This window comes from Vulpes vulpes, unplaced genomic scaffold (genome assembly GCF_048418805.1).
Source record: "Vulpes vulpes isolate BD-2025 unplaced genomic scaffold, VulVul3 u000000749, whole genome shotgun sequence".
In the NCBI taxonomy this organism is placed as follows: Eukaryota; Metazoa; Chordata; class Mammalia; order Carnivora; family Canidae; genus Vulpes; species Vulpes vulpes.
The window spans coordinates 1-26,667 of record NW_027325752.1 but is presented as its reverse complement, the minus strand read 5'-3'; the positions used below and the strand labels follow the sequence as shown (position 1 = coordinate 26,667).

Below are 26,667 nucleotides of genomic sequence, written 5' to 3'. Positions count from 1 at the left end.
GCCATCTGGTGTCCCGGGCCCGCGGAGCGTGGACGTCGTGGCTGAGGGCCGAAGGGACGGTGGTCCGCGGGGGAGGCAGGGCATGTCCTTCGGAGAGAAGGTGCAGGCGGGCCCGGGCCGAAGGTGGGGGGGGTTGCGGGTGGCTGGGTGGCTTGGAGGCTGGGGGCGGTGCCAGGGAATTGCTAGGGGCTGGGGGCGGGCCTGGGGGCGGAGATTGGGGCGGGGCGAGGAGGGCCCCGGCCCCGGCCCCGGCCCCCAAAGCCCCGCCCCGGCCCCGGCCCCCAAAGCCCCGCCCCGGCCCCCCGGAGGGGCTCGCAGGCCTGCGGAGACGGGATCCAGCCCCCGCCCGGCTCCCCCCAGCGACCGCCCCCTCCCCGCCCCGGCCCCGAGGTTCCTGCTGTCGCCCCGTCCCCTCCGTCGGCCGCCTTCGGGCCCCCGCGGCGCCCTGGGACGCGCGGCCGGCTAGGACGTGGGTGGGTGTGCTTGAAGGGCGGGCTGCGAGGGTGAAGGGCTTGAGAGGAAGAGGAGGTGGTGCATGTGTGTGGCCTCCTGCCCGTGCAGCCGGCGCCCTCGGTGCTCCGCGGCGCCCTGCGGTGCTTCCGGCGGGGCGGGGGCCATGCCACGGGTCGCCCGGAGGGGGGCGCCGCCGCCGCCGCCGCCGCCGCCGCCGCCGCCGCCGCCGCCGCCGCCGCGTTGGTCGAGGGGGCGTTGGCGGCCAAGGGACAGACAGGAAGGCAGGCAAAAGGCCGAGGAAAAAAAGCCTACAGCACCCGGTATTCCCAGGCGGTCTCCCATCCAAGTACTAACCAGGCCCGACCCTGCTTAGCTTCCGAGATCAGACGAGATCGGGCGCGTTCAGGGTGGTATGGCCGTAGACGTCCGCGGCTGCCGCTGGGCGCCCCAAGAGCCTGCTCTGCGCCTCTCCGGGCCAGGCGCCCGCCGCTCCTCAGCCCTCCGCCCGCCCGATCGCGCCAGCCCGCCTGCATGCTCGCCTGCCGGCCCGACTGATTGATTGACTGACCGCCTCCCGCGCCGCGCCCGGGGTGGCGGAGGGCGCCTGCCCCGGGCCGGGCGGGGGGGGTGGGGGCCAAGACGCCTCCCGCACCCCGGAGCGGAGGCTGTCGCCGGAGCCCGGGCGCGCTCCCGTCCCCGGCCTGGCGGGCGCGTCGCCGCCGCTCGGCTCCCCGGATGGCACGCCGCCCCACCTCGGACCGCTCACTGGCTGGGGGGGTGCCGCGGGCCGGCGCCGGCCGGCTCCGGACGACCCCTGGCCTCTCCTGTTCTTCAGCCGGCCTGGCTCAAAGCCAAGCCGGGGCCGCCCGCGCCGCCGGACCCCATCCTCGGACAGGCAGGGACACAGACACAGGTGCCCACGACAGACAGACAGACACACACACACACACACACACAGACGGAGGGACACGGGCACTCGGAGCTGGGCCACAAGGCCTGTGGGGGCGAGGCAGCCACCCCGCCGGAGGGGCGCAGGCCCTGGAGCTGCCTTAGGAGCCCTGGCAGCCGCGGGCCCTGCAGCCACGGTGTCAGGGATGCCGTTCTGCCCCCATTCCTGCCCATCAGCCGAACCGCCGCGGGACCGTGTGCCTGTGTTGCGTGCGCGGCGCCCACGCCCAGGCGCGGAGCGAGTCTCTCTTGTGTCTCTTGCTGTGTTGCGCGCGGCCCTTTTCGGCATGGGTGCCGGCCGCCCCCGCGTCGCTGTGGCCTTGGCTGTTGCGGGGCCGCGGAGCGCGCAGCCCGGTGCCAACGGGGCCTGAGGCCCCGGGCGGTCGGGCCATCTGGTGTCCCGGGCCCGCGGAGCGTGGACGTCGTGGCTGAGGGCCGAAGGGACGGTGGTCCGCGGGGGAGGCAGGGCATGTCCTTCGGAGAGAAGGTGCAGGCGGGCCCGGGCCGAAGGTGGGGGGGGTTGCGGGTGGCTGGGTGGCTTGGAGGCTGGGGGCGGTGCCAGGGAATTGCTAGGGGCTGGGGGCGGGCCTGGGGGCGGAGATTGGGGCGGGGCGAGGAGGGCCCCGGCCCCGGCCCCGGCCCCCAAAGCCCCGCCCCGGCCCCGGCCCCCAAAGCCCCGCCCCGGCCCCCCGGAGGGGCTCGCAGGCCTGCGGAGACGGGATCCAGCCCCCGCCCGGCTCCCCCCAGCGACCGCCCCCTCCCCGCCCCGGCCCCGAGGTTCCTGCTGTCGCCCCGTCCCCTCCGTCGGCCGCCTTCGGGCCCCCGCGGCGCCCTGGGACGCGCGGCCGGCTAGGACGTGGGTGGGTGTGCTTGAAGGGCGGGCTGCGAGGGTGAAGGGCTTGAGAGGAAGAGGAGGTGGTGCATGTGTGTGGCCTCCTGCCCGTGCAGCCGGCGCCCTCGGTGCTCCGCGGCGCCCTGCGGTGCTTCCGGCGGGGCGGGGGCCATGCCACGGGTCGCCCGGAGGGGGGCGCCGCCGCCGCCGCCGCCGCCGCCGCCGCCGCCGCCGCCGCCGCCGCCGCCGCGTTGGTCGAGGGGGCGTTGGCGGCCAAGGGACAGACAGGAAGGCAGGCAAAAGGCCGAGGAAAAAAAGCCTACAGCACCCGGTATTCCCAGGCGGTCTCCCATCCAAGTACTAACCAGGCCCGACCCTGCTTAGCTTCCGAGATCAGACGAGATCGGGCGCGTTCAGGGTGGTATGGCCGTAGACGTCCGCGGCTGCCGCTGGGCGCCCCAAGAGCCTGCTCTGCGCCTCTCCGGGCCAGGCGCCCGCCGCTCCTCAGCCCTCCGCCCGCCCGATCGCGCCAGCCCGCCTGCATGCTCGCCTGCCGGCCCGACTGATTGATTGACTGACCGCCTCCCGCGCCGCGCCCGGGGTGGCGGAGGGCGCCTGCCCCGGGCCGGGCGGGGGGGGTGGGGGCCAAGACGCCTCCCGCACCCCGGAGCGGAGGCTGTCGCCGGAGCCCGGGCGCGCTCCCGTCCCCGGCCTGGCGGGCGCGTCGCCGCCGCTCGGCTCCCCGGATGGCACGCCGCCCCACCTCGGACCGCTCACTGGCTGGGGGGGTGCCGCGGGCCGGCGCCGGCCGGCTCCGGACGACCCCTGGCCTCTCCTGTTCTTCAGCCGGCCTGGCTCAAAGCCAAGCCGGGGCCGCCCGCGCCGCCGGACCCCATCCTCGGACAGGCAGGGACACAGACACAGGTGCCCACGACAGACAGACAGACACACACACACACACACACACAGACGGAGGGACACGGGCACTCGGAGCTGGGCCACAAGGCCTGTGGGGGCGAGGCAGCCACCCCGCCGGAGGGGCGCAGGCCCTGGAGCTGCCTTAGGAGCCCTGGCAGCCGCGGGCCCTGCAGCCACGGTGTCAGGGATGCCGTTCTGCCCCCATTCCTGCCCATCAGCCGAACCGCCGCGGGACCGTGTGCCTGTGTTGCGTGCGCGGCGCCCACGCCCAGGCGCGGAGCGAGTCTCTCTTGTGTCTCTTGCTGTGTTGCGCGCGGCCCTTTTCGGCATGGGTGCCGGCCGCCCCCGCGTCGCTGTGGCCTTGGCTGTTGCGGGGCCGCGGAGCGCGCAGCCCGGTGCCAACGGGGCCTGAGGCCCCGGGCGGTCGGGCCATCTGGTGTCCCGGGCCCGCGGAGCGTGGACGTCGTGGCTGAGGGCCGAAGGGACGGTGGTCCGCGGGGGAGGCAGGGCATGTCCTTCGGAGAGAAGGTGCAGGCGGGCCCGGGCCGAAGGTGGGGGGGGTTGCGGGTGGCTGGGTGGCTTGGAGGCTGGGGGCGGTGCCAGGGAATTGCTAGGGGCTGGGGGCGGGCCTGGGGGCGGAGATTGGGGCGGGGCGAGGAGGGCCCCGGCCCCGGCCCCGGCCCCCAAAGCCCCGCCCCGGCCCCGGCCCCCAAAGCCCCGCCCCGGCCCCCCGGAGGGGCTCGCAGGCCTGCGGAGACGGGATCCAGCCCCCGCCCGGCTCCCCCCAGCGACCGCCCCCTCCCCGCCCCGGCCCCGAGGTTCCTGCTGTCGCCCCGTCCCCTCCGTCGGCCGCCTTCGGGCCCCCGCGGCGCCCTGGGACGCGCGGCCGGCTAGGACGTGGGTGGGTGTGCTTGAAGGGCGGGCTGCGAGGGTGAAGGGCTTGAGAGGAAGAGGAGGTGGTGCATGTGTGTGGCCTCCTGCCCGTGCAGCCGGCGCCCTCGGTGCTCCGCGGCGCCCTGCGGTGCTTCCGGCGGGGCGGGGGCCATGCCACGGGTCGCCCGGAGGGGCGCCGCCGCCGCCGCCGCCGCCGCCGCCGCCGCCGCCGCCGCCGCCGCGTTGGTCGAGGGGGCGTTGGCGGCCAAGGGACAGACAGGAAGGCAGGCAAAAGGCCGAGGAAAAAAAGCCTACAGCACCCGGTATTCCCAGGCGGTCTCCCATCCAAGTACTAACCAGGCCCGACCCTGCTTAGCTTCCGAGATCAGACGAGATCGGGCGCGTTCAGGGTGGTATGGCCGTAGACGTCCGCGGCTGCCGCTGGGCGCCCCAAGAGCCTGCTCTGCGCCTCTCCGGGCCAGGCGCCCGCCGCTCCTCAGCCCTCCGCCCGCCCGATCGCGCCAGCCCGCCTGCATGCTCGCCTGCCGGCCCGACTGATTGATTGACTGACCGCCTCCCGCGCCGCGCCCGGGGTGGCGGAGGGCGCCTGCCCCGGGCCGGGCGGGGGGGGTGGGGGCCAAGACGCCTCCCGCACCCCGGAGCGGAGGCTGTCGCCGGAGCCCGGGCGCGCTCCCGTCCCCGGCCTGGCGGGCGCGTCGCCGCCGCTCGGCTCCCCGGATGGCACGCCGCCCCACCTCGGACCGCTCACTGGCTGGGGGGGTGCCGCGGGCCGGCGCCGGCCGGCTCCGGACGACCCCTGGCCTCTCCTGTTCTTCAGCCGGCCTGGCTCAAAGCCAAGCCGGGGCCGCCCGCGCCGCCGGACCCCATCCTCGGACAGGCAGGGACACAGACACAGGTGCCCACGACAGACAGACAGACACACACACACACACACACACAGACGGAGGGACACGGGCACTCGGAGCTGGGCCACAAGGCCTGTGGGGGCGAGGCAGCCACCCCGCCGGAGGGGCGCAGGCCCTGGAGCTGCCTTAGGAGCCCTGGCAGCCGCGGGCCCTGCAGCCACGGTGTCAGGGATGCCGTTCTGCCCCCATTCCTGCCCATCAGCCGAACCGCCGCGGGACCGTGTGCCTGTGTTGCGTGCGCGGCGCCCACGCCCAGGCGCGGAGCGAGTCTCTCTTGTGTCTCTTGCTGTGTTGCGCGCGGCCCTTTTCGGCATGGGTGCCGGCCGCCCCCGCGTCGCTGTGGCCTTGGCTGTTGCGGGGCCGCGGAGCGCGCAGCCCGGTGCCAACGGGGCCTGAGGCCCCGGGCGGTCGGGCCATCTGGTGTCCCGGGCCCGCGGAGCGTGGACGTCGTGGCTGAGGGCCGAAGGGACGGTGGTCCGCGGGGGAGGCAGGGCATGTCCTTCGGAGAGAAGGTGCAGGCGGGCCCGGGCCGAAGGTGGGGGGGGTTGCGGGTGGCTGGGTGGCTTGGAGGCTGGGGGCGGTGCCAGGGAATTGCTAGGGGCTGGGGGCGGGCCTGGGGGCGGAGATTGGGGCGGGGCGAGGAGGGCCCGCAGGCGGGCCCGGCCCCGGCCCCGGCCCCGGCCCCCAAAGCCCCGCCCCGGCCCCGGCCCCCAAAGCCCCGCCCCGGCCCCCCGGAGGGGCTCGCAGGCCTGCGGAGACGGGATCCAGCCCCCGCCCGGCTCCCCCCAGCGACCGCCCCCTCCCCGCCCCGGCCCCGAGGTTCCTGCTGTCGCCCCGTCCCCTCCGTCGGCCGCCTTCGGGCCCCCGCGGCGCCCTGGGACGCGCGGCCGGCTAGGACGTGGGTGGGTGTGCTTGAAGGGCGGGCTGCGAGGGTGAAGGGCTTGAGAGGAAGAGGAGGTGGTGCATGTGTGTGGCCTCCTGCCCGTGCAGCCGGCGCCCTCGGTGCTCCGCGGCGCCCTGCGGTGCTTCCGGCGGGGCGGGGGCCATGCCACGGGTCGCCCGGAGGGGGGCGCCGCCGCCGCCGCCGCCGCCGCCGCCGCCGCCGCCGCCGCCGCCGCGTTGGTCGAGGGGGCGTTGGCGGCCAAGGGACAGACAGGAAGGCAGGCAAAAGGCCGAGGAAAAAAAGCCTACAGCACCCGGTATTCCCAGGCGGTCTCCCATCCAAGTACTAACCAGGCCCGACCCTGCTTAGCTTCCGAGATCAGACGAGATCGGGCGCGTTCAGGGTGGTATGGCCGTAGACGTCCGCGGCTGCCGCTGGGCGCCCCAAGAGCCTGCTCTGCGCCTCTCCGGGCCAGGCGCCCGCCGCTCCTCAGCCCTCCGCCCGCCCGATCGCGCCAGCCCGCCTGCATGCTCGCCTGCCGGCCCGACTGATTGATTGACTGACCGCCTCCCGCGCCGCGCCCGGGGTGGCGGAGGGCGCCTGCCCCGGGCCGGGCGGGGGGGGTGGGGGCCAAGACGCCTCCCGCACCCCGGAGCGGAGGCTGTCGCCGGAGCCCGGGCGCGCTCCCGTCCCCGGCCTGGCGGGCGCGTCGCCGCCGCTCGGCTCCCCGGATGGCACGCCGCCCCACCTCGGACCGCTCACTGGCTGGGGGGGTGCCGCGGGCCGGCGCCGGCCGGCTCCGGACGACCCCTGGCCTCTCCTGTTCTTCAGCCGGCCTGGCTCAAAGCCAAGCCGGGGCCGCCCGCGCCGCCGGACCCCATCCTCGGACAGGCAGGGACACAGACACAGGTGCCCACGACAGACAGACAGACACACACACACACACACACACAGACGGAGGGACACGGGCACTCGGAGCTGGGCCACAAGGCCTGTGGGGGCGAGGCAGCCACCCCGCCGGAGGGGCGCAGGCCCTGGAGCTGCCTTAGGAGCCCTGGCAGCCGCGGGCCCTGCAGCCACGGTGTCAGGGATGCCGTTCTGCCCCCATTCCTGCCCATCAGCCGAACCGCCGCGGGACCGTGTGCCTGTGTTGCGTGCGCGGCGCCCACGCCCAGGCGCGGAGCGAGTCTCTCTTGTGTCTCTTGCTGTGTTGCGCGCGGCCCTTTTCGGCATGGGTGCCGGCCGCCCCCGCGTCGCTGTGGCCTTGGCTGTTGCGGGGCCGCGGAGCGCGCAGCCCGGTGCCAACGGGGCCTGAGGCCCCGGGCGGTCGGGCCATCTGGTGTCCCGGGCCCGCGGAGCGTGGACGTCGTGGCTGAGGGCCGAAGGGACGGTGGTCCGCGGGGGAGGCAGGGCATGTCCTTCGGAGAGAAGGTGCAGGCGGGCCCGGGCCGAAGGTGGGGGGGGTTGCGGGTGGCTGGGTGGCTTGGAGGCTGGGGGCGGTGCCAGGGAATTGCTAGGGGCTGGGGGCGGGCCTGGGGGCGGAGATTGGGGCGGGGCGAGGAGGGCCCCGGCCCCGGCCCCGGCCCCCAAAGCCCCGCCCCGGCCCCGGCCCCCAAAGCCCCGCCCCGGCCCCCCGGAGGGGCTCGCAGGCCTGCGGAGACGGGATCCAGCCCCCGCCCGGCTCCCCCCAGCGACCGCCCCCTCCCCGCCCCGGCCCCGAGGTTCCTGCTGTCGCCCCGTCCCCTCCGTCGGCCGCCTTCGGGCCCCCGCGGCGCCCTGGGACGCGCGGCCGGCTAGGACGTGGGTGGGTGTGCTTGAAGGGCGGGCTGCGAGGGTGAAGGGCTTGAGAGGAAGAGGAGGTGGTGCATGTGTGTGGCCTCCTGCCCGTGCAGCCGGCGCCCTCGGTGCTCCGCGGCGCCCTGCGGTGCTTCCGGCGGGGCGGGGGCCATGCCACGGGTCGCCCGGAGGGGGCGCCGCCGCCGCCGCCGCCGCCGCCGCCGCCGCCGCCGCCGCCGCGTTGGTCGAGGGGGCGTTGGCGGCCAAGGGACAGACAGGAAGGCAGGCAAAAGGCCGAGGAAAAAAAGCCTACAGCACCCGGTATTCCCAGGCGGTCTCCCATCCAAGTACTAACCAGGCCCGACCCTGCTTAGCTTCCGAGATCAGACGAGATCGGGCGCGTTCAGGGTGGTATGGCCGTAGACGTCCGCGGCTGCCGCTGGGCGCCCCAAGAGCCTGCTCTGCGCCTCTCCGGGCCAGGCGCCCGCCGCTCCTCAGCCCTCCGCCCGCCCGATCGCGCCAGCCCGCCTGCATGCTCGCCTGCCGGCCCGACTGATTGATTGACTGACCGCCTCCCGCGCCGCGCCCGGGGTGGCGGAGGGCGCCTGCCCCGGGCCGGGCGGGGGGGGTGGGGGCCAAGACGCCTCCCGCACCCCGGAGCGGAGGCTGTCGCCGGAGCCCGGGCGCGCTCCCGTCCCCGGCCTGGCGGGCGCGTCGCCGCCGCTCGGCTCCCCGGATGGCACGCCGCCCCACCTCGGACCGCTCACTGGCTGGGGGGGTGCCGCGGGCCGGCGCCGGCCGGCTCCGGACGACCCCTGGCCTCTCCTGTTCTTCAGCCGGCCTGGCTCAAAGCCAAGCCGGGGCCGCCCGCGCCGCCGGACCCCATCCTCGGACAGGCAGGGACACAGACACAGGTGCCCACGACAGACAGACAGACACACACACACACACACACACAGACGGAGGGACACGGGCACTCGGAGCTGGGCCACAAGGCCTGTGGGGGCGAGGCAGCCACCCCGCCGGAGGGGCGCAGGCCCTGGAGCTGCCTTAGGAGCCCTGGCAGCCGCGGGCCCTGCAGCCACGGTGTCAGGGATGCCGTTCTGCCCCCATTCCTGCCCATCAGCCGAACCGCCGCGGGACCGTGTGCCTGTGTTGCGTGCGCGGCGCCCACGCCCAGGCGCGGAGCGAGTCTCTCTTGTGTCTCTTGCTGTGTTGCGCGCGGCCCTTTTCGGCATGGGTGCCGGCCGCCCCCGCGTCGCTGTGGCCTTGGCTGTTGCGGGGCCGCGGAGCGCGCAGCCCGGTGCCAACGGGGCCTGAGGCCCCGGGCGGTCGGGCCATCTGGTGTCCCGGGCCCGCGGAGCGTGGACGTCGTGGCTGAGGGCCGAAGGGACGGTGGTCCGCGGGGGAGGCAGGGCATGTCCTTCGGAGAGAAGGTGCAGGCGGGCCCGGGCCGAAGGTGGGGGGGGTTGCGGGTGGCTGGGTGGCTTGGAGGCTGGGGGCGGTGCCAGGGAATTGCTAGGGGCTGGGGGCGGGCCTGGGGGCGGAGATTGGGGCGGGGCGAGGAGGGCCCCGGCCCCGGCCCCGGCCCCCAAAGCCCCGCCCCGGCCCCGGCCCCCAAAGCCCCGCCCCGGCCCCCCGGAGGGGCTCGCAGGCCTGCGGAGACGGGATCCAGCCCCCGCCCGGCTCCCCCCAGCGACCGCCCCCTCCCCGCCCCGGCCCCGAGGTTCCTGCTGTCGCCCCGTCCCCTCCGTCGGCCGCCTTCGGGCCCCCGCGGCGCCCTGGGACGCGCGGCCGGCTAGGACGTGGGTGGGTGTGCTTGAAGGGCGGGCTGCGAGGGTGAAGGGCTTGAGAGGAAGAGGAGGTGGTGCATGTGTGTGGCCTCCTGCCCGTGCAGCCGGCGCCCTCGGTGCTCCGCGGCGCCCTGCGGTGCTTCCGGCGGGGCGGGGGCCATGCCACGGGTCGCCCGGAGGGGGGCGCCGCCGCCGCCGCCGCCGCCGCCGCCGCGTTGGTCGAGGGGGCGTTGGCGGCCAAGGGACAGACAGGAAGGCAGGCAAAAGGCCGAGGAAAAAAAGCCTACAGCACCCGGTATTCCCAGGCGGTCTCCCATCCAAGTACTAACCAGGCCCGACCCTGCTTAGCTTCCGAGATCAGACGAGATCGGGCGCGTTCAGGGTGGTATGGCCGTAGACGTCCGCGGCTGCCGCTGGGCGCCCCAAGAGCCTGCTCTGCGCCTCTCCGGGCCAGGCGCCCGCCGCTCCTCAGCCCTCCGCCCGCCCGATCGCGCCAGCCCGCCTGCATGCTCGCCTGCCGGCCCGACTGATTGATTGACTGACCGCCTCCCGCGCCGCGCCCGGGGTGGCGGAGGGCGCCTGCCCCGGGCCGGGCGGGGGGGGTGGGGGCCAAGACGCCTCCCGCACCCCGGAGCGGAGGCTGTCGCCGGAGCCCGGGCGCGCTCCCGTCCCCGGCCTGGCGGGCGCGTCGCCGCCGCTCGGCTCCCCGGATGGCACGCCGCCCCACCTCGGACCGCTCACTGGCTGGGGGGGTGCCGCGGGCCGGCGCCGGCCGGCTCCGGACGACCCCTGGCCTCTCCTGTTCTTCAGCCGGCCTGGCTCAAAGCCAAGCCGGGGCCGCCCGCGCCGCCGGACCCCATCCTCGGACAGGCAGGGACACAGACACAGGTGCCCACGACAGACAGACAGACACACACACACACACACACACAGACGGAGGGACACGGGCACTCGGAGCTGGGCCACAAGGCCTGTGGGGGCGAGGCAGCCACCCCGCCGGAGGGGCGCAGGCCCTGGAGCTGCCTTAGGAGCCCTGGCAGCCGCGGGCCCTGCAGCCACGGTGTCAGGGATGCCGTTCTGCCCCCATTCCTGCCCATCAGCCGAACCGCCGCGGGACCGTGTGCCTGTGTTGCGTGCGCGGCGCCCACGCCCAGGCGCGGAGCGAGTCTCTCTTGTGTCTCTTGCTGTGTTGCGCGCGGCCCTTTTCGGCATGGGTGCCGGCCGCCCCCGCGTCGCTGTGGCCTTGGCTGTTGCGGGGCCGCGGAGCGCGCAGCCCGGTGCCAACGGGGCCTGAGGCCCCGGGCGGTCGGGCCATCTGGTGTCCCGGGCCCGCGGAGCGTGGACGTCGTGGCTGAGGGCCGAAGGGACGGTGGTCCGCGGGGGAGGCAGGGCATGTCCTTCGGAGAGAAGGTGCAGGCGGGCCCGGGCCGAAGGTGGGGGGGGTTGCGGGTGGCTGGGTGGCTTGGAGGCTGGGGGCGGTGCCAGGGAATTGCTAGGGGCTGGGGGCGGGCCTGGGGGCGGAGATTGGGGCGGGGCGAGGAGGGCCCGCAGGTGGGCCCGGCCCCGGCCCCGGCCCCGGCCCCGGCCCCCAAAGCCCCGCCCCGGCCCCCCGGAGGGGCTCGCAGGCCTGCGGAGACGGGATCCAGCCCCCGCCCGGCTCCCCCCAGCGACCGCCCCCTCCCCGCCCCGGCCCCGAGGTTCCTGCTGTCGCCCCGTCCCCTCCGTCGGCCGCCTTCGGGCCCCCGCGGCGCCCTGGGACGCGCGGCCGGCTAGGACGTGGGTGGGTGTGCTTGAAGGGCGGGCTGCGAGGGTGAAGGGCTTGAGAGGAAGAGGAGGTGGTGCATGTGTGTGGCCTCCTGCCCGTGCAGCCGGCGCCCTCGGTGCTCCGCGGCGCCCTGCGGTGCTTCCGGCGGGGCGGGGGCCATGCCACGGGTCGCCCGGAGGGGGGCGCCGCCGCCGCCGCCGCCGCCGCCGCCGCCGCCGCGTTGGTCGAGGGGGCGTTGGCGGCCAAGGGACAGACAGGAAGGCAGGCAAAAGGCCGAGGAAAAAAAGCCTACAGCACCCGGTATTCCCAGGCGGTCTCCCATCCAAGTACTAACCAGGCCCGACCCTGCTTAGCTTCCGAGATCAGACGAGATCGGGCGCGTTCAGGGTGGTATGGCCGTAGACGTCCGCGGCTGCCGCTGGGCGCCCCAAGAGCCTGCTCTGCGCCTCTCCGGGCCAGGCGCCCGCCGCTCCTCAGCCCTCCGCCCGCCCGATCGCGCCAGCCCGCCTGCATGCTCGCCTGCCGGCCCGACTGATTGATTGACTGACCGCCTCCCGCGCCACGCCCGGGGTGGCGGAGGGCGCCTGCCCCGGGCCGGGCGGGGGGGGTGGGGGCCAAGACGCCTCCCGCACCCCGGAGCGGAGGCTGTCGCCGGAGCCCGGGCGCGCTCCCGTCCCCGGCCTGGCGGGCGCGTCGCCGCCGCTCGGCTCCCCGGATGGCACGCCGCCCCACCTCGGACCGCTCACTGGCTGGGGGGGTGCCGCGGGCCGGCGCCGGCCGGCTCCGGACGACCCCTGGCCTCTCCTGTTCTTCAGCCGGCCTGGCTCAAAGCCAAGCCGGGGCCGCCCGCGCCGCCGGACCCCATCCTCGGACAGGCAGGGACACAGACACAGGTGCCCACGACAGACAGACAGACACACACACACACACACACAGACGGAGGGACACGGGCACTCGGAGCTGGGCCACAAGGCCTGTGGGGGCGAGGCAGCCACCCCGCCGGAGGGGCGCAGGCCCTGGAGCTGCCTTAGGAGCCCTGGCAGCCGCGGGCCCTGCAGCCACGGTGTCAGGGATGCCGTTCTGCCCCCATTCCTGCCCATCAGCCGAACCGCCGCGGGACCGTGTGCCTGTGTTGCGTGCGCGGCGCCCACGCCCAGGCGCGGAGCGAGTCTCTCTTGTGTCTCTTGCTGTGTTGCGCGCGGCCCTTTTCGGCATGGGTGCCGGCCGCCCCCGCGTCGCTGTGGCCTTGGCTGTTGCGGGGCCGCGGAGCGCGCAGCCCGGTGCCAACGGGGCCTGAGGCCCCGGGCGGTCGGGCCATCTGGTGTCCCGGGCCCGCGGAGCGTGGACGTCGTGGCTGAGGGCCGAAGGGACGGTGGTCCGCGGGGGAGGCAGGGCATGTCCTTCGGAGAGAAGGTGCAGGCGGGCCCGGGCCGAAGGTGGGGGGGGTTGCGGGTGGCTGGGTGGCTTGGAGGCTGGGGGCGGTGCCAGGGAATTGCTAGGGGCTGGGGGCGGGCCTGGGGGCGGAGATTGGGGCGGGGCGAGGAGGGCCCGCAGGCGGGCCCGGCCCCGGCCCCGGCCCCGGCCCCCAAAGCCCCGCCCCGGCCCCGGCCCCCAAAGCCCCGCCCCGGCCCCCCGGAGGGGCTCGCAGGCCTGCGGAGACGGGATCCAGCCCCCGCCCGGCTCCCCCCAGCGACCGCCCCCTCCCCGCCCCGGCCCCGAGGTTCCTGCTGTCGCCCCGTCCCCTCCGTCGGCCGCCTTCGGGCCCCCGCGGCGCCCTGGGACGCGCGGCCGGCTAGGACGTGGGTGGGTGTGCTTGAAGGGCGGGCTGCGAGGGTGAAGGGCTTGAGAGGAAGAGGAGGTGGTGCATGTGTGTGGCCTCCTGCCCGTGCAGCCGGCGCCCTCGGTGCTCCGCGGCGCCCTGCGGTGCTTCCGGCGGGGCGGGGGCCATGCCACGGGTCGCCCGGAGGGGGGCGCCGCCGCCGCCGCCGCCGCCGCCGCCGCCGCCGCCGCCGCCGCCGCCGCGTTGGTCGAGGGGGCGTTGGCGGCCAAGGGACAGACAGGAAGGCAGGCAAAAGGCCGAGGAAAAAAAGCCTACAGCACCCGGTATTCCCAGGCGGTCTCCCATCCAAGTACTAACCAGGCCCGACCCTGCTTAGCTTCCGAGATCAGACGAGATCGGGCGCGTTCAGGGTGGTATGGCCGTAGACGTCCGCGGCTGCCGCTGGGCGCCCCAAGAGCCTGCTCTGCGCCTCTCCGGGCCAGGCGCCCGCCGCTCCTCAGCCCTCCGCCCGCCCGATCGCGCCAGCCCGCCTGCATGCTCGCCTGCCGGCCCGACTGATTGATTGACTGACCGCCTCCCGCGCCGCGCCCGGGGTGGCGGAGGGCGCCTGCCCCGGGCCGGGCGGGGGGGGTGGGGGCCAAGACGCCTCCCGCACCCCGGAGCGGAGGCTGTCGCCGGAGCCCGGGCGCGCTCCCGTCCCCGGCCTGGCGGGCGCGTCGCCGCCGCTCGGCTCCCCGGATGGCACGCCGCCCCACCTCGGACCGCTCACTGGCTGGGGGGGTGCCGCGGGCCGGCGCCGGCCGGCTCCGGACGACCCCTGGCCTCTCCTGTTCTTCAGCCGGCCTGGCTCAAAGCCAAGCCGGGGCCGCCCGCGCCGCCGGACCCCATCCTCGGACAGGCAGGGACACAGACACAGGTGCCCACGACAGACAGACAGACACACACACACACACACACACACAGACGGAGGGACACGGGCACTCGGAGCTGGGCCACAAGGCCTGTGGGGGCGAGGCAGCCACCCCGCCGGAGGGGCGCAGGCCCTGGAGCTGCCTTAGGAGCCCTGGCAGCCGCGGGCCCTGCAGCCACGGTGTCAGGGATGCCGTTCTGCCCCCATTCCTGCCCATCAGCCGAACCGCCGCGGGACCGTGTGCCTGTGTTGCGTGCGCGGCGCCCACGCCCAGGCGCGGAGCGAGTCTCTCTTGTGTCTCTTGCTGTGTTGCGCGCGGCCCTTTTCGGCATGGGTGCCGGCCGCCCCCGCGTCGCTGTGGCCTTGGCTGTTGCGGGGCCGCGGAGCGCGCAGCCCGGTGCCAACGGGGCCTGAGGCCCCGGGCGGTCGGGCCATCTGGTGTCCCGGGCCCGCGGAGCGTGGACGTCGTGGCTGAGGGCCGAAGGGACGGTGGTCCGCGGGGGAGGCAGGGCATGTCCTTCGGAGAGAAGGTGCAGGCGGGCCCGGGCCGAAGGTGGGGGGGGTTGCGGGTGGCTGGGTGGCTTGGAGGCTGGGGGCGGTGCCAGGGAATTGCTAGGGGCTGGGGGCGGGCCTGGGGGCGGAGATTGGGGCGGGGCGAGGAGGGCCCCGGCCCCGGCCCCGGCCCCCAAAGCCCCGCCCCGGCCCCGGCCCCCAAAGCCCCGCCCCGGCCCCCCGGAGGGGCTCGCAGGCCTGCGGAGACGGGATCCAGCCCCCGCCCGGCTCCCCCCAGCGACCGCCCCCTCCCCGCCCCGGCCCCGAGGTTCCTGCTGTCGCCCCGTCCCCTCCGTCGGCCGCCTTCGGGCCCCCGCGGCGCCCTGGGACGCGCGGCCGGCTAGGACGTGGGTGGGTGTGCTTGAAGGGCGGGCTGCGAGGGTGAAGGGCTTGAGAGGAAGAGGAGGTGGTGCATGTGTGTGGCCTCCTGCCCGTGCAGCCGGCGCCCTCGGTGCTCCGCGGCGCCCTGCGGTGCTTCCGGCGGGGCGGGGGCCATGCCACGGGTCGCCCGGAGGGGGGCGCCGCCGCCGCCGCCGCCGCCGCCGCCGCGTTGGTCGAGGGGGCGTTGGCGGCCAAGGGACAGACAGGAAGGCAGGCAAAAGGCCGAGGAAAAAAAGCCTACAGCACCCGGTATTCCCAGGCGGTCTCCCATCCAAGTACTAACCAGGCCCGACCCTGCTTAGCTTCCGAGATCAGACGAGATCGGGCGCGTTCAGGGTGGTATGGCCGTAGACGTCCGCGGCTGCCGCTGGGCGCCCCAAGAGCCTGCTCTGCGCCTCTCCGGGCCAGGCGCCCGCCGCTCCTCAGCCCTCCGCCCGCCCGATCGCGCCAGCCCGCCTGCATGCTCGCCTGCCGGCCCGACTGATTGATTGACTGACCGCCTCCCGCGCCGCGCCCGGGGTGGCGGAGGGCGCCTGCCCCGGGCCGGGCGGGGGGGGTGGGGGCCAAGACGCCTCCCGCACCCCGGAGCGGAGGCTGTCGCCGGAGCCCGGGCGCGCTCCCGTCCCCGGCCTGGCGGGCGCGTCGCCGCCGCTCGGCTCCCCGGATGGCACGCCGCCCCACCTCGGACCGCTCACTGGCTGGGGGGGTGCCGCGGGCCGGCGCCGGCCGGCTCCGGACGACCCCTGGCCTCTCCTGTTCTTCAGCCGGCCTGGCTCAAAGCCAAGCCGGGGCCGCCCGCGCCGCCGGACCCCATCCTCGGACAGGCAGGGACACAGACACAGGTGCCCACGACAGACAGACAGACACACACACACACACACACACAGACGGAGGGACACGGGCACTCGGAGCTGGGCCACAAGGCCTGTGGGGGCGAGGCAGCCACCCCGCCGGAGGGGCGCAGGCCCTGGAGCTGCCTTAGGAGCCCTGGCAGCCGCGGGCCCTGCAGCCACGGTGTCAGGGATGCCGTTCTGCCCCCATTCCTGCCCATCAGCCGAACCGCCGCGGGACCGTGTGCCTGTGTTGCGTGCGCGGCGCCCACGCCCAGGCGCGGAGCGAGTCTCTCTTGTGTCTCTTGCTGTGTTGCGCGCGGCCCTTTTCGGCATGGGTGCCGGCCGCCCCCGCGTCGCTGTGGCCTTGGCTGTTGCGGGGCCGCGGAGCGCGCAGCCCGGTGCCAACGGGGCCTGAGGCCCCGGGCGGTCGGGCCATCTGGTGTCCCGGGCCCGCGGAGCGTGGACGTCGTGGCTGAGGGCCGAAGGGACGGTGGTCCGCGGGGGAGGCAGGGCATGTCCTTCGGAGAGAAGGTGCAGGCGGGCCCGGGCCGAAGGTGGGGGGGGTTGCGGGTGGCTGGGTGGCTTGGAGGCTGGGGGCGGTGCCAGGGAATTGCTAGGGGCTGGGGGCGGGCCTGGGGGCGGAGATTGGGGCGGGGCGAGGAGGGCCCGCAGGTGGGCCCGGCCCCGGCCCCGGCCCCGGCCCCGGCCCCCAAAGCCCCGCCCCGGCCCCCCGGAGGGGCTCGCAGGCCTGCGGAGACGGGATCCAGCCCCCGCCCGGCTCCCCCCAGCGACCGCCCCCTCCCCGCCCCGGCCCCGAGGTTCCTGCTGTCGCCCCGTCCCCTCCGTCGGCCGCCTTCGGGCCCCCGCGGCGCCCTGGGACGCGCGGCCGGCTAGGACGTGGGTGGGTGTGCTTGAAGGGCGGGCTGCGAGGGTGAAGGGCTTGAGAGGAAGAGGAGGTGGTGCATGTGTGTGGCCTCCTGCCCGTGCAGCCGGCGCCCTCGGTGCTCCGCGGCGCCCTGCGGTGCTTCCGGCGGGGCGGGGGCCATGCCACGGGTCGCCCGGAGGGGGGCGCCGCCGCCGCCGCCGCCGCCGCCGCCGCCGCCGCCGCGTTGGTCGAGGGGGCGTTGGCGGCCAAGGGACAGACAGGAAGGCAGGCAAAAGGCCGAGGAAAAAAAGCCTACAGCACCCGGTATTCCCAGGCGGTCTCCCATCCAAGTACTAACCAGGCCCGACCCTGCTTAGCTTCCGAGATCAGACGAGATCGGGCGCGTTCAGGGTGGTATGGCCGTAGACGTCCGCGGCTGCCGCTGGGCGCCCCAAGAGCCTGCTCTGCGCCTCTCCGGGCCAGGCGCCCGCCGCTCCTCAGCCCTCCGCCCGCCCGATCGCGCCAGCCCGCCTGCATGCTCGCCTGCCGGCCCGACTGATTGATTGACTGACCGCCTCCCGCGCCACGCCCGGGGTGGCGGAGGGCGCCTGCCCCGGGCCGGGCGGGGGGGGTGGGGGCCAAGACGCCTCCCGCACCCCGGAGCGGAGGCTGTCGCCGGAGCCCGGGCGCGCTCCCGTCCCCGGCCTGGCGGGCGCGTCGCCGCCGCTCGGCTCCCCGGATGGCACGCCGCCCCACCTCGGACCGCTCACTGGCTGGGGGGGTGCCGCGGGCCGGCGCCGGCCGGCTCCGGACGACCCCTGGCCTCTCCTGTTCTTCAGCCGGCCTGGCTCAAAGCCAAGCCGGGGCCGCCCGCGCCGCCGGACCCCATCCTCGGACAGGCAGGGACACAGACACAGGTGCCCACGACAGACAGACAGACACACACACACACACACACAGACGGAGGGACACGGGCACTCGGAGCTGGGCCACAAGGCCTGTGGGGGCGAGGCAGCCACCCCGCCGGAGGGGCGCAGGCCCTGGAGCTGCCTTAGGAGCCCTGGCAGCCGCGGGCCCTGCAGCCACGGTGTCAGGGATGCCGTTCTGCCCCCATTCCTGCCCATCAGCCGAACCGCCGCGGGACCGTGTGCCTGTGTTGCGTGCGCGGCGCCCACGCCCAGGCGCGGAGCGAGTCTCTCTTGTGTCTCTTGCTGTGTTGCGCGCGGCCCTTTTCGGCATGGGTGCCGGCCGCCCCCGCGTCGCTGTGGCCTTGGCTGTTGCGGGGCCGCGGAGCGCGCAGCCCGGTGCCAACGGGGCCTGAGGCCCCGGGCGGTCGGGCCATCTGGTGTCCCGGGCCCGCGGAGCGTGGACGTCGTGGCTGAGGGCCGAAGGGACGGTGGTCCGCGGGGGAGGCAGGGCATGTCCTTCGGAGAGAAGGTGCAGGCGGGCCCGGGCCGAAGGTGGGGGGGGTTGCGGGTGGCTGGGTGGCTTGGAGGCTGGGGGCGGTGCCAGGGAATTGCTAGGGGCTGGGGGCGGGCCTGGGGGCGGAGATTGGGGCGGGGCGAGGAGGGCCCGCAGGCGGGCCCGGCCCCGGCCCCGGCCCCGGCCCCCAAAGCCCCGCCCCGGCCCCGGCCCCCAAAGCCCCGCCCCGGCCCCCCGGAGGGGCTCGCAGGCCTGCGGAGACGGGATCCAGCCCCCGCCCGGCTCCCCCCAGCGACCGCCCCCTCCCCGCCCCGGCCCCGAGGTTCCTGCTGTCGCCCCGTCCCCTCCGTCGGCCGCCTTCGGGCCCCCGCGGCGCCCTGGGACGCGCGGCCGGCTAGGACGTGGGTGGGTGTGCTTGAAGGGCGGGCTGCGAGGGTGAAGGGCTTGAGAGGAAGAGGAGGTGGTGCATGTGTGTGGCCTCCTGCCCGTGCAGCCGGCGCCCTCGGTGCTCCGCGGCGCCCTGCGGTGCTTCCGGCGGGGCGGGGGCCATGCCACGGGTCGCCCGGAGGGGGGCGCCGCCGCCGCCGCCGCCGCCGCCGCCGCCGCCGCCGCCGCCGCCGCCGCGTTGGTCGAGGGGGCGTTGGCGGCCAAGGGACAGACAGGAAGGCAGGCAAAAGGCCGAGGAAAAAAAGCCTACAGCACCCGGTATTCCCAGGCGGTCTCCCATCCAAGTACTAACCAGGCCCGACCCTGCTTAGCTTCCGAGATCAGACGAGATCGGGCGCGTTCAGGGTGGTATGGCCGTAGACGTCCGCGGCTGCCGCTGGGCGCCCCAAGAGCCTGCTCTGCGCCTCTCCGGGCCAGGCGCCCGCCGCTCCTCAGCCCTCCGCCCGCCCGATCGCGCCAGCCCGCCTGCATGCTCGCCTGCCGGCCCGACTGATTGATTGACTGACCGCCTCCCGCGCCGCGCCCGGGGTGGCGGAGGGCGCCTGCCCCGGGCCGGGCGGGGGGGGTGGGGGCCAAGACGCCTCCCGCACCCCGGAGCGGAGGCTGTCGCCGGAGCCCGGGCGCGCTCCCGTCCCCGGCCTGGCGGGCGCGTCGCCGCCGCTCGGCTCCCCGGATGGCACGCCGCCCCACCTCGGACCGCTCACTGGCTGGGGGGGTGCCGCGGGCCGGCGCCGGCCGGCTCCGGACGACCCCTGGCCTCTCCTGTTCTTCAGCCGGCCTGGCTCAAAGCCAAGCCGGGGCCGCCCGCGCCGCCGGACCCCATCCTCGGACAGGCAGGGACACAGACACAGGTGCCCACGACAGACAGACAGACACACACACACACACACACACACAGACGGAGGGACACGGGCACTCGGAGCTGGGCCACAAGGCCTGTGGGGGCGAGGCAGCCACCCCGCCGGAGGGGCGCAGGCCCTGGAGCTGCCTTAGGAGCCCTGGCAGCCGCGGGCCCTGCAGCCACGGTGTCAGGGATGCCGTTCTGCCCCCATTCCTGCCCATCAGCCGAACCGCCGCGGGACCGTGTGCCTGTGTTGCGTGCGCGGCGCCCACGCCCAGGCGCGGAGCGAGTCTCTCTTGTGTCTCTTGCTGTGTTGCGCGCGGCCCTTTTCGGCATGGGTGCCGGCCGCCCCCGCGTCGCTGTGGCCTTGGCTGTTGCGGGGCCGCGGAGCGCGCAGCCCGGTGCCAACGGGGCCTGAGGCCCCGGGCGGTCGGGCCATCTGGTGTCCCGGGCCCGCGGAGCGTGGACGTCGTGGCTGAGGGCCGAAGGGACGGTGGTCCGCGGGGGAGGCAGGGCATGTCCTTCGGAGAGAAGGTGCAGGCGGGCCCGGGCCGAAGGTGGGGGGGGTTGCGGGTGGCTGGGTGGCTTGGAGGCTGGGGGCGGTGCCAGGGAATTGCTAGGGGCTGGGGGCGGGCCTGGGGGCGGAGATTGGGGCGGGGCGAGGAGGGCCCGCAGGCGGGCCCGGCCCCGGCCCCGGCCCCGGCCCCCAAAGCCCCGCCCCGGCCCCGGCCCCCAAAGCCCCGCCCCGGCCCCCCGGAGGGGCTCGCAGGCCTGCGGAGACGGGATCCAGCCCCCGCCCGGCTCCCCCCAGCGACCGCCCCCTCCCCGCCCCGGCCCCGAGGTTCCTGCTGTCGCCCCGTCCCCTCCGTCGGCCGCCTTCGGGCCCCCGCGGCGCCCTGGGACGCGCGGCCGGCTAGGACGTGGGTGGGTGTGCTTGAAGGGCGGGCTGCGAGGGTGAAGGGCTTGAGAGGAAGAGGAGGTGGTGCATGTGTGTGGCCTCCTGCCCGTGCAGCCGGCGCCCTCGGTGCTCCGCGGCGCCCTGCGGTGCTTCCGGCGGGGCGGGGGCCATGCCACGGGTCGCCCGGAGGGGGGCGCCGCCGCCGCCGCCGCCGCCGCCGCCGCCGCCGCCGCCGCCGCCGCCGCGTTGGTCGAGGGGGCGTTGGCGGCCAAGGGACAGACAGGAAGGCAGGCAAAAGGCCGAGGAAAAAAAGCCTACAGCACCCGGTATTCCCAGGCGGTCTCCCATCCAAGTACTAACCAGGCCCGACCCTGCTTAGCTTCCGAGATCAGACGAGATCGGGCGCGTTCAGGGTGGTATGGCCGTAGACGTCCGCGGCTGCCGCTGGGCGCCCCAAGAGCCTGCTCTGCGCCTCTCCGGGCCAGGCGCCCGCCGCTCCTCAGCCCTCCGCCCGCCCGATCGCGCCAGCCCGCCTGCATGCTCGCCTGCCGGCCCGACTGATTGATTGACTGACCGCCTCCCGCGCCGCGCCCGGGGTGGCGGAGGGCGCCTGCCCCGGGCCGGGCGGGGGGGGTGGGGGCCAAGACGCCTCCCGCACCCCGGAGCGGAGGCTGTCGCCGGAGCCCGGGCGCGCTCCCGTCCCCGGCCTGGCGGGCGCGTCGCCGCCGCTCGGCTCCCCGGATGGCACGCCGCCCCACCTCGGACCGCTCACTGGCTGGGGGGGTGCCGCGGGCCGGCGCCGGCCGGCTCCGGACGACCCCTGGCCTCTCCTGTTCTTCAGCCGGCCTGGCTCAAAGCCAAGCCGGGGCCGCCCGCGCCGCCGGACCCCATCCTCGGACAGGCAGGGACACAGACACAGGTGCCCACGACAGACAGACAGACACACACACACACACACACACACAGACGGAGGGACACGGGCACTCGGAGCTGGGCCACAAGGCCTGTGGGGGCGAGGCAGCCACCCCGCCGGAGGGGCGCAGGCCCTGGAGCTGCCTTAGGAGCCCTGGCAGCCGCGGGCCCTGCAGCCACGGTGTCAGGGATGCCGTTCTGCCCCCATTCCTGCCCATCAGCCGAACCGCCGCGGGACCGTGTGCCTGTGTTGCGTGCGCGGCGCCCACGCCCAGGCGCGGAGCGAGTCTCTCTTGTGTCTCTTGCTGTGTTGCGCGCGGCCCTTTTCGGCATGGGTGCCGGCCGCCCCCGCGTCGCTGTGGCCTTGGCTGTTGCGGGGCCGCGGAGCGCGCAGCCCGGTGCCAACGGGGCCTGAGGCCCCGGGCGGTCGGGCCATCTGGTGTCCCGGGCCCGCGGAGCGTGGACGTCGTGGCTGAGGGCCGAAGGGACGGTGGTCCGCGGGGGAGGCAGGGCATGTCCTTCGGAGAGAAGGTGCAGGCGGGCCCGGGCCGAAGGTGGGGGGGGTTGCGGGTGGCTGGGTGGCTTGGAGGCTGGGGGCGGTGCCAGGGAATTGCTAGGGGCTGGGGGCGGGCCTGGGGGCGGAGATTGGGGCGGGGCGAGGAGGGCCCGCAGGCGGGCCCGGCCCCGGCCCCGGCCCCGGCCCCCAAAGCCCCGCCCCGGCCCCGGCCCCCAAAGCCCCGCCCCGGCCCCCCGGAGGGGCTCGCAGGCCTGCGGAGACGGGATCCAGCCCCCGCCCGGCTCCCCCCAGCGACCGCCCCCTCCCCGCCCCGGCCCCGAGGTTCCTGCTGTCGCCCCGTCCCCTCCGTCGGCCGCCTTCGGGCCCCCGCGGCGCCCTGGGACGCGCGGCCGGCTAGGACGTGGGTGGGTGTGCTTGAAGGGCGGGCTGCGAGGGTGAAGGGCTTGAGAGGAAGAGGAGGTGGTGCATGTGTGTGGCCTCCTGCCCGTGCAGCCGGCGCCCTCGGTGCTCCGCGGCGCCCTGCGGTGCTTCCAGCGGGGCGGGGGCCATGCCACGGGTCGCCCGGAGGGGGGCGCCGCCGCCGCCGCCGCCGCCGCCGCCGCCGCCGCCGCCGCCGCCGCGTTGGTCGAGGGGGCGTTGGCGGCCAAGGGACAGACAGGAAGGCAGGCAAAAGGCCGAGGAAAAAAAGCCTACAGCACCCGGTATTCCCAGGCGGTCTCCCATCCAAGTACTAACCAGGCCCGACCCTGCTTAGCTTCCGAGATCAGACGAGATCGGGCGCGTTCAGGGTGGTATGGCCGTAGACGTCCGCGGCTGCCGCTGGGCGCCCCAAGAGCCTGCTCTGCGCCTCTCCGGGCCAGGCGCCCGCCGCTCCTCAGCCCTCCGCCCGCCCGATCGCGCCAGCCCGCCTGCATGCTCGCCTGCCGGCCCGACTGATTGATTGACTGACCGCCTCCCGCGCCGCGCCCGGGGTGGCGGAGGGCGCCTGCCCCGGGCCGGGCGGGGGGGGTGGGGGCCAAGACGCCTCCCGCACCCCGGAGCGGAGGCTGTCGCCGGAGCCCGGGCGCGCTCCCGTCCCCGGCCTGGCGGGCGCGTCGCCGCCGCTCGGCTCCCCGGATGGCACGCCGCCCCACCTCGGACCGCTCACTGGCTGGGGGGGTGCCGCGGGCCGGCGCCGGCCGGCTCCGGACGACCCCTGGCCTCTCCTGTTCTTCAGCCGGCCTGGCTCAAAGCCAAGCCGGGGCCGCCCGCGCCGCCGGACCCCATCCTCGGACAGGCAGGGACACAGACACAGGTGCCCACGACAGACAGACAGACACACACACACACACACACAGACGGAGGGACACGGGCACTCGGAGCTGGGCCACAAGGCCTGTGGGGGCGAGGCAGCCACCCCGCCGGAGGGGCGCAGGCCCTGGAGCTGCCTTAGGAGCCCTGGCAGCCGCGGGCCCTGCAGCCACGGTGTCAGGGATGCCGTTCTGCCCCCATTCCTGCCCATCAGCCGAACCGCCGCGGGACCGTGTGCCTGTGTTGCGTGCGCGGCGCCCACGCCCAGGCGCGGAGCGAGTCTCTCTTGTGTCTCTTGCTGTGTTGCGCGCGGCCCTTTTCGGCATGGGTGCCGGCCGCCCCCGCGTCGCTGTGGCCTTGGCTGTTGCGGGGCCGCGGAGCGCGCAGCCCGGTGCCAACGGGGCCTGAGGCCCCGGGCGGTCGGGCCATCTGGTGTCCCGGGCCCGCGGAGCGTGGACGTCGTGGCTGAGGGCCGAAGGGACGGTGGTCCGCGGGGGAGGCAGGGCATGTCCTTCGGAGAGAAGGTGCAGGCGGGCCCGGGCCGAAGGTGGGGGGGGTTGCGGGTGGCTGGGTGGCTTGGAGGCTGGGGGCGGTGCCAGGGAATTGCTAGGGGCTGGGGGCGGGCCTGGGGGCGGAGATTGGGGCGGGGCGAGGAGGGCCCCGGCCCCGGCCCCGGCCCCCAAAGCCCCGCCCCGGCCCCGGCCCCCAAAGCCCCGCCCCGGCCCCCCGGAGGGGCTCGCAGGCCTGCGGAGACGGGATCCAGCCCCCGCCCGGCTCCCCCCAGCGACCGCCCCCTCCCCGCCCCGGCCCCGAGGTTCCTGCTGTCGCCCCGTCCCCTCCGTCGGCCGCCTTCGGGCCCCCGCGGCGCCCTGTGACGCGCGGCCGGCTAGGACGTGGGTGGGTGTGCTTGAAGGGCGGGCTGCGAGGGTGAAGGGCTTGAGAGGAAGAGGAGGTGGTGCATGTGTGTGGCCTCCTGCCCGTGCAGCCGGCGCCCTCGGTGCTCCGCGGCGCCCTGCGGTGCTTCCGGCGGGGCGGGGGCCATGCCACGGGTCGCCCGGAGGGGGGCGCCGCCGCCGCCGCCGCCGCCGCCGCCGCGTTGGTCGAGGGGGCGTTGGCGGCCAAGGGACAGACAGGAAGGCAGGCAAAAGGCCGAGGAAAAAAAGCCTACAGCACCCGGTATTCCCAGGCGGTCTCCCATCCAAGTACTAACCAGGCCCGACCCTGCTTAGCTTCCGAGATCAGACGAGATCGGGCGCGTTCAGGGTGGTATGGCCGTAGACGTCCGCGGCTGCCGCTGGGCGCCCCAAGAGCCTGCTCTGCGCCTCTCCGGGCCAGGCGCCCGCCGCTCCTCAGCCCTCCGCCCGCCCGATCGCGCCAGCCCGCCTGCATGCTCGCCTGCCGGCCCGACTGATTGATTGACTGACCGCCTCCCGCGCCGCGCCCGGGGTGGCGGAGGGCGCCTGCCCCGGGCCGGGCGGGGGGGGTGGGGGCCAAGACGCCTCCCGCACCCCGGAGCGGAGGCTGTCGCCGGAGCCCGGGCGCGCTCCCGTCCCCGGCCTGGCGGGCGCGTCGCCGCCGCTCGGCTCCCCGGATGGCACGCCGCCCCACCTCGGACCGCTCACTGGCTGGGGGGGTGCCGCGGGCCGGCGCCGGCCGGCTCCGGACGACCCCTGGCCTCTCCTGTTCTTCAGCCGGCCTGGCTCAAAGCCAAGCCGGGGCCGCCCGCGCCGCCGGACCCCATCCTCGGACAGGCAGGGACACAGACACAGGTGCCCACGACAGACAGACAGACACACACACACACACACACAGACGGAGGGACACGGGCACTCGGAGCTGGGCCACAAGGCCTGTGGGGGCGAGGCAGCCACCCCGCCGGAGGGGCGCAGGCCCTGGAGCTGCCTTAGGAGCCCTGGCAGCCGCGGGCCCTGCAGCCACGGTGTCAGGGATGCCGTTCTGCCCCCATTCCTGCCCATCAGCCGAACCGCCGCGGGACCGTGTGCCTGTGTTGCGTGCGCGGCGCCCACGCCCAGGCGCGGAGCGAGTCTCTCTTGTGTCTCTTGCTGTGTTGCGCGCGGCCCTTTTCGGCATGGGTGCCGGCCGCCCCCGCGTCGCTGTGGCCTTGGCTGTTGCGGGGCCGCGGAGCGCGCAGCCCGGTGCCAACGGGGCCTGAGGCCCCGGGCGGTCGGGCCATCTGGTGTCCCGGGCCCGCGGAGCGTGGACGTCGTGGCTGAGGGCCGAAGGGACGGTGGTCCGCGGGGGAGGCAGGGCATGTCCTTCGGAGAGAAGGTGCAGGCGGGCCCGGGCCGAAGGTGGGGGGGGTTGCGGGTGGCTGGGTGGCTTGGAGGCTGGGGGCGGTGCCAGGGAATTGCTAGGGGCTGGGGGCGGGCCTGGGGGCGGAGATTGGGGCGGGGCGAGGAGGGCCCCGGCCCCGGCCCCGGCCCCCAAAGCCCCGCCCCGGCCCCGGCCCCCAAAGCCCCGCCCCGGCCCCCCGGAGGGGCTCGCAGGCCTGCGGAGACGGGATCCAGCCCCCGCCCGGCTCCCCCCAGCGACCGCCCCCTCCCCGCCCCGGCCCCGAGGTTCCTGCTGTCGCCCCGTCCCCTCCGTCGGCCGCCTTCGGGCCCCCGCGGCGCCCTGGGACGCGCGGCCGGCTAGGACGTGGGTGGGTGTGCTTGAAGGGCGGGCTGCGAGGGTGAAGGGCTTGAGAGGAAGAGGAGGTGGTGCATGTGTGTGGCCTCCTGCCCGTGCAGCCGGCGCCCTCGGTGCTCCGCGGCGCCCTGCGGTGCTTCCGGCGGGGCGGGGGCCATGCCACGGGTCGCCCGGAGGGGGGCGCCGCCGCCGCCGCCGCCGCCGCCGCCGCGTTGGTCGAGGGGGCGTTGGCGGCCAAGGGACAGACAGGAAGGCAGGCAAAAGGCCGAGGAAAAAAAGCCTACAGCACCCGGTATTCCCAGGCGGTCTCCCATCCAAGTACTAACCAGGCCCGACCCTGCTTAGCTTCCGAGATCAGACGAGATCGGGCGCGTTCAGGGTGGTATGGCCGTAGACGTCCGCGGCTGCCGCTGGGCGCCCCAAGAGCCTGCTCTGCGCCTCTCCGGGCCAGGCGCCCGCCGCTCCTCAGCCCTCCGCCCGCCCGATCGCGCCAGCCCGCCTGCATGCTCGCCTGCCGGCCCGACTGATTGATTGACTGACCGCCTCCCGCGCCGCGCCCGGGGTGGCGGAGGGCGCCTGCCCCGGGCCGGGCGGGGGGGGTGGGGGCCAAGACGCCTCCCGCACCCCGGAGCGGAGGCTGTCGCCGGAGCCCGGGCGCGCTCCCGTCCCCGGCCTGGCGGGCGCGTCGCCGCCGCTCGGCTCCCCGGATGGCACGCCGCCCCACCTCGGACCGCTCACTGGCTGGGGGGGTGCCGCGGGCCGGCGCCGGCCGGCTCCGGACGACCCCTGGCCTCTCCTGTTCTTCAGCCGGCCTGGCTCAAAGCCAAGCCGGGGCCGCCCGCGCCGCCGGACCCCATCCTCGGACAGGCAGGGACACAGACACAGGTGCCCACGACAGACAGACAGACACACACACACACACACACACAGACGGAGGGACACGGGCACTCGGAGCTGGGCCACAAGGCCTGTGGGGGCGAGGCAGCCACCCCGCCGGAGGGGCGCAGGTCCTGGAGCTGCCTTAGGAGCCCTGGCAGCCGCGGGCCCTGCAGCCACGGTGTCAGGGATGCCGTTCTGCCCCCATTCCTGCCCATCAGCCGAACCGCCGCGGGACCGTGTGCCTGTGTTGCGTGCGCGGCGCCCACGCCCAGGCGCGGAGCGAGTCTCTCTTGTGTCTCTTGCTGTGTTGCGCGCGGCCCTTTT

General features: G+C 76.1%; 15 non-coding genes across 15 annotated transcripts; all 15 read right to left on the bottom strand.

Moving 5' to 3' along the window:
• Window positions 1-758: 758 nt before the first annotated feature.
• LOC140596884 (5S ribosomal RNA) lies at window positions 759-877 on the bottom strand. Its single transcript, XR_011998754.1, has one exon. It is a non-coding gene; the product is annotated as a 5S ribosomal RNA (ribosomal RNA).
• Window positions 878-2,549: 1,672 nt separating this feature from the next.
• Window positions 2,550-2,668, bottom strand: LOC140596883 (5S ribosomal RNA). The gene has a single exon (XR_011998753.1). It is a non-coding gene; the product is annotated as a 5S ribosomal RNA (ribosomal RNA).
• Window positions 2,669-4,332: 1,664 nt separating this feature from the next.
• LOC140596882 (5S ribosomal RNA) lies at window positions 4,333-4,451 on the bottom strand. Its single transcript, XR_011998752.1, has one exon. It is a non-coding gene; the product is annotated as a 5S ribosomal RNA (ribosomal RNA).
• Window positions 4,452-6,134: 1,683 nt separating this feature from the next.
• Window positions 6,135-6,253, bottom strand: LOC140596872 (5S ribosomal RNA). The gene has a single exon (XR_011998743.1). It is a non-coding gene; the product is annotated as a 5S ribosomal RNA (ribosomal RNA).
• A 1,662-nt stretch (window positions 6,254-7,915) lies between these two features.
• Window positions 7,916-8,034, bottom strand: LOC140596861 (5S ribosomal RNA). Its single transcript, XR_011998732.1, has one exon. It is a non-coding gene; the product is annotated as a 5S ribosomal RNA (ribosomal RNA).
• Window positions 8,035-9,682: 1,648 nt separating this feature from the next.
• On the bottom strand, window positions 9,683-9,801 carry LOC140596850 (5S ribosomal RNA). Its single transcript, XR_011998721.1, has one exon. It is a non-coding gene; the product is annotated as a 5S ribosomal RNA (ribosomal RNA).
• Window positions 9,802-11,452: 1,651 nt separating this feature from the next.
• LOC140596839 (5S ribosomal RNA) lies at window positions 11,453-11,571 on the bottom strand. The gene has a single exon (XR_011998710.1). It is a non-coding gene; the product is annotated as a 5S ribosomal RNA (ribosomal RNA).
• Window positions 11,572-13,255: 1,684 nt separating this feature from the next.
• LOC140596828 (5S ribosomal RNA) lies at window positions 13,256-13,374 on the bottom strand. Its single transcript, XR_011998699.1, has one exon. It is a non-coding gene; the product is annotated as a 5S ribosomal RNA (ribosomal RNA).
• A 1,650-nt stretch (window positions 13,375-15,024) lies between these two features.
• On the bottom strand, window positions 15,025-15,143 carry LOC140596817 (5S ribosomal RNA). Its single transcript, XR_011998688.1, has one exon. It is a non-coding gene; the product is annotated as a 5S ribosomal RNA (ribosomal RNA).
• A 1,654-nt stretch (window positions 15,144-16,797) lies between these two features.
• On the bottom strand, window positions 16,798-16,916 carry LOC140596806 (5S ribosomal RNA). The gene has a single exon (XR_011998677.1). It is a non-coding gene; the product is annotated as a 5S ribosomal RNA (ribosomal RNA).
• A 1,684-nt stretch (window positions 16,917-18,600) lies between these two features.
• LOC140596918 (5S ribosomal RNA) lies at window positions 18,601-18,719 on the bottom strand. Its single transcript, XR_011998788.1, has one exon. It is a non-coding gene; the product is annotated as a 5S ribosomal RNA (ribosomal RNA).
• Window positions 18,720-20,407: 1,688 nt separating this feature from the next.
• Window positions 20,408-20,526, bottom strand: LOC140596907 (5S ribosomal RNA). The gene has a single exon (XR_011998777.1). It is a non-coding gene; the product is annotated as a 5S ribosomal RNA (ribosomal RNA).
• A 1,685-nt stretch (window positions 20,527-22,211) lies between these two features.
• Window positions 22,212-22,330, bottom strand: LOC140596896 (5S ribosomal RNA). Its single transcript, XR_011998766.1, has one exon. It is a non-coding gene; the product is annotated as a 5S ribosomal RNA (ribosomal RNA).
• A 1,646-nt stretch (window positions 22,331-23,976) lies between these two features.
• Window positions 23,977-24,095, bottom strand: LOC140596885 (5S ribosomal RNA). Its single transcript, XR_011998755.1, has one exon. It is a non-coding gene; the product is annotated as a 5S ribosomal RNA (ribosomal RNA).
• Window positions 24,096-25,741: 1,646 nt separating this feature from the next.
• On the bottom strand, window positions 25,742-25,860 carry LOC140596800 (5S ribosomal RNA). The gene has a single exon (XR_011998671.1). It is a non-coding gene; the product is annotated as a 5S ribosomal RNA (ribosomal RNA).
• Window positions 25,861-26,667: the final 807 nt, after the last annotated feature.